The sequence below is a fragment of the Nematolebias whitei genome, chromosome 8 (genome assembly GCF_014905685.2).
Source record: "Nematolebias whitei isolate Nwh7 chromosome 8, NemWhi1, whole genome shotgun sequence".
NCBI classification, from domain to species: Eukaryota; Metazoa; Chordata; class Actinopteri; order Cyprinodontiformes; family Rivulidae; genus Nematolebias; species Nematolebias whitei.
In genome coordinates this window covers 1,060,846-1,065,777 of record NC_056505.1, presented here as the reverse complement: position 1 = coordinate 1,065,777, position 4,932 = coordinate 1,060,846, and positions in this window count along the sequence as shown.

Genomic DNA, 4,932 nt, shown 5'->3' with positions numbered 1-4,932 from the left:
AGAAGGAGGTGAGGACTGAGCTTCCCAGACCAGCTCGCCTCAGCCGTCTGAGGAAGTAGAGTCTCTGATGAGCTTTCTTGATCAGGCTGGTGGTGTTGTTGCTCCAGCTGAGGTTGTCATTCATGTGTACACCCAAGTACTTGTAGCTGGAGACCACTTCCACCGCAGATCCTCTTATGTTCAGGGGGGTGTAGATGTTTTTGTTCCTTCTGAAGTCCACAATCATCTCCTTTGTCTTCTTCACATTGATGTGAAGGTTATTCTCTCTGCACCAGCTCTCCAGGTGTTCCACCTCTTGCCTGTAGCTGGACTCATCATTGTTTGTGATGCATCCCACCACCGCTGTATCATCTGCAAACTTTACAATGTGACAGCCTGGATGGGTAGCTGCACAATCATATGTGAGCAGAGTAAACAGAAGGGGGCTCAACACACATCCCTGAGGAGAGCCAGTGCTGAGGGTTATGGTGGAGGAGGAGAGGTTGTGGATCCTCACTAACTGTGGTCTGTTTGTTAAGAAGTCTAGTACCCAGTTGCAGATGGAGGGGCTTAGTCCTAGTGTGGATAGTTTGTCCATCAGGGTTTGAGGGATCATGGTGTTGAAGGCGGATGTGAAGTCCACAAAGAGCATACGAACGTAAGAGTTTTTCTGCTCCAGGTGGTTGAGCGCAGTGTGGACCACAGAGGAGATTGCATCCTCTGTTGATCGGTTCTCACGGTATGCGTACTGATGAGGGTCCTCGTTGATGTTGATGGTTGTTTTGATGTGAGTCATGACCAGTTTTTCGAAGCATTTAGCGACTATCGGGGTGAGGGCCACTGGCCGATAGTCATTCAGACCAGTCACTGTAGAGCTTTTTGGGACTGGGATGATGGTGGCAGTCTTCAGGCAGGTGGGAACTGTCTCCAGGGTAAGTGAGGTGTTAAAGATGTCTGCCAGCACCTCACAGAGCTGATCAGCACATTCCTTCAACACTTTTCCGGGGATGTTGTCTGGGCCAGTTGCTTTGTGCGGATTAATCCTCCTGAAGGTACTCCTTACTTCTGCTGAGGTCACGCTGAGATGCTCTTCATCCGGTGGCGAGGTGAGTCTGGTGCTGGGTGGTCTGTTCGGGTCTTCAAAGTGTGCATAGAACTTGTTGAGGGCATCAGGCAGAGATGGGTCTTTGGGGCATTGTTCACTCCTTCCTTTATAATCTGTTATGCACTTAATGCCCCTCCACATACTCCGAGGGTCTTGTGAGATGAATTGACCCTCAATCCTCTTTGCATATGTGGCCTTGGCCCTCTTAATACCAGCAACCAGCTCTTTTCTTGTCCTACTCAGCTCCTCTGAGTTTCCAGACCTGAAGGCAGTGTTCCTGGCTTCCAGCAGGGTACGCACCTCTGCATTCAGCCAAGGTTTTCTGTTTGGGTAGCTTTTAACATTTCTGATAGTGGAGACGGTGTCAGTACATGTACTAATGTAACCCAGTACTGAGGATGTGTATTGGTCAAGATCAAGCAAACTTCCATTTTCAGCAGCTTCTCTGAAAACCTGCCAGTCTGTTCGATCAAAACAATCTCTCAGTATGGGGCCACTGTCCTGGCTCCAACATTTAACTTTCTTTTGTACCGGTCTGGAGCGTCTCAGCGGGGGCATGTAAGCAGGAGCCAGGAAGATTGAGATGTGGTCTGACAGTCCTAGGTGGTGTAGATGAACATATCCTGAGATATTCACCTGATTAAAACGGATTCTTTCATTTTTCTGGACTGAATATAAACGTGCATTGAATTTAATAAAATGTAACGTGAGACGTTATTTATCTTTGACCCATCAAAATGAATGTGGTCATTTATTTACAGAATCAAAGTTTAACATCAAACATTTACATTAATTTGGCAAAATATGAAAATAACAACATAATTAATCAGCAAGCTGTACAATTATGATCATTATCCACACGGCGGTGGATGAGCACTTTACACAGACATTTCTAAAATATCTGGAATGATTTCTACTTGATAGAAGAATTTAAAGATGGAAAATGAAGTTTAAAGGGAGTAAAAGATGGTATGTGAGGGAGAGTGTTGATCAGAAACGACACTCTCCATTCGAACCCAGCTTTCCTCGGTACGCTCGGTAGTGAACTTGACTCGTTACCTCTCTGAAGATGAATCAGCGGATACGGAGTTCCAGTTAACGCTACCTGTCCAGCGTCTCCATAGGATTGCTGTGACTCGTCCGAAGTAGTGACGATATCCCGTCTGACACAAGTTCACCTCAGCCAGTGGACCTCACATGAGTGGGGTTCACCCGAGTTCCACTCAGAGGTGGAAGATGTTATAATCCCAATCTCGGAAGAGCCTTATCGTGGCTGGACTTCTGTTCTCCCAAACGTCTGGAGCTGCAAACTCTCCAGCCCGACTCCAACGGCAACTCACAGAAACTTCTCCTGAGAGAACTAGGAAGTACCGACATTTTAAAGGGCTCTATTTCCGGTTCATTTGGGAGTTTTCTTATTGGTCAATGTCGACCAGACAGGGGTGTGTTTTGTGACGTAAAAGGTTACTAGAAGTCAGAAAACAGCAAGAATGTTATGGAACAGATTGAAACTGGTTTTCAGACAGAAGAGAGAAATGTTTGGGCGAGTTGGCGGAAAACAGCTGCCAACAGGTGCCAGCTTCTCTGTTTACGTCTGAGAGGATTTAAAAACAAGACAGTTGTTCCAACACTTGTCTGCTTAGGCTCCGACCTTGGAACAAACGTACACTGCTCATTCAAAGACAGAAAATCAGAAAATGCATAATTACTCTGTAACAGACCTTAACATGAATTCTAACTTTGCATGAGAATTAAAAATAATCATTGTTACTGTTTTCACAGTTAATAAAAATTGATAAGTTCACTGTAACATCTAAAATGTTTGAACTAAAACACTTTGATTATCAAACATTTGTAAAATAGTAATGATAATAGAAAAGAGAGTGTTCTTTCACTTGAATTTTCAAGAAAGAAAGTCTCAGGATGGGTGAACCTGTATTTCTGGATTCAAATCAATGAAATGACAGTTTCTGTCCCACAAGGTCAAGTTTTGACATCAGGCCTAGTCCACTACAGTGGGGGCGGGGTTCGGCTTTGTATGCATCTTTTACGTTCGTGTAAACACGGTCCAGCGTGCGGTCTCCACGTGTTGGAATCGTCACATGCTGATTAAAGCTTGGGAGACAGTCCTTTAGATTCACGTGGTTAAAGTCTCCGGCTACCACGTAAAGAGCCTCGGGGTGTTTGTTCTGCAGCGAGCTGATGATATCATGAAGCTCCTGCAGTGATTCATTAGCATTAGCGTCCGGAGGAATGTAAACGACAGAGATGAAAGTCACTGTGAACTCTCGGGGTAGATAATGTGGCCGACATTTCACTGTTATTTGCTCCAAAGCCTTCGAGCATGAGCTATTTACAACAGTACAGTTCGTGGACCAACTTTTACTCACGTAAATGCACACTCCGCCTCCCCGTGATTTCCCCGTTAGCTCGCTGCAGCGGTCCGCTCGAAAAAAAAGTCTGTCATCCAGCTGGAAGACTGTGTCCGGCGTTTCGCTTGTAATCCACGTTTCCGTGAGGCAAAGCACTGCACACTTCTTCATCTCTTCTGAGGCGCCCGCTCTTAGACGAAGTAAATCCATCTTGTTGTCCAAAGAGCGGATATTCGACAGAAAGAGAGACGGCATGGGGAGTTTACCGGCTTTAGGTAAGTCAGCTCAGTCATCACTGAGTCGCCTCCAGCTTGTACAGAATGCAGCAGCGCGTCTTTTAACCAACACTCCTAGATGGGACCACATCACACCTGTTTTATTCTCACTACATTGGCTCCCTGTCCGTTTTCGAATAGATTTTAAACTTTTATTATTTGTTTTTAAAGCTCTGAATGGCCTCGCTCCTCCTTATATAACTGAGATGCTAAGTTTCCCCGCCCGCTCCAGATCTTTGAGGTCAGCCAGCTCCTGCTCTCTGTTCCAAGGACTAAATATGAACTCTGGGGTGACCGTGCCTTTTCTGCGGCCGCACCTCGACTCTGGAATAAGCTCCCACTTGATCTGCGTCAGATTACTGAACTTGGTCCTTTTAAATCGAAGCTTAAGACTTTTTTATTCCAATAAGCTTTTAGTACGTAAATATGTGGTGACATTTCTGGTTTTATTTGTGCCATTATGTTGTGTTTTCTTGCTTTTAACCTATTGTCATTTTAAGTACTGTTTTTTGTTAAGCACTTTGGTCACCATCACCATGGTTGTGTAAAGTGCTGTAGAAATAATTAATTAAATTAAATAAAATAAATACATAAGACTGAGCTGAATAAGCTCCTCAGACTGAAGAAGTCTTTCGGATGAAAAACGAAACGTTTCTACATTTTTCTTTTTGTTTGTTTTTGAACGTCCAGAGGACCAGACTTAACTTTTTTAGATTTTTCTACCTGGATTATTGAGCAGCATCAGGAAGTCTATGTTTAAAATTTTGTATTTTTCTTCATCATTTGATGTATTTGCACTCATTGTGGTTTTGTTTCTTGTATACAGATTATTTTTCTTGTATACAGATTATTTTTAGCTTTGATTTAAAGCTTTAATTTAAAGTGTAATTCTTGTTTAGTGATTTGTACATCTGTGGGTTAGAATAATGTTCAACTAAAGGCTGTCTCTCTTCTTTAAACATGTTTGAGGGAAATATTCCTGAGATCCAATAATTTTGTCTTTTTATAATTTTTCAGTTGAATTAACTTTAATTTAATCATATTATTTAATAAAGTCAAAGGGAAAACAGGATTTCACGATAAAGCCGGTACCGTTTATTCATTTTTAATCTTCACTGATTAAAAAAAAATAAAAAAATAAAAATTGTGCTTTGACAAACTATCCATCCATCCATCCATCCATCCATCCATCCATCCATCC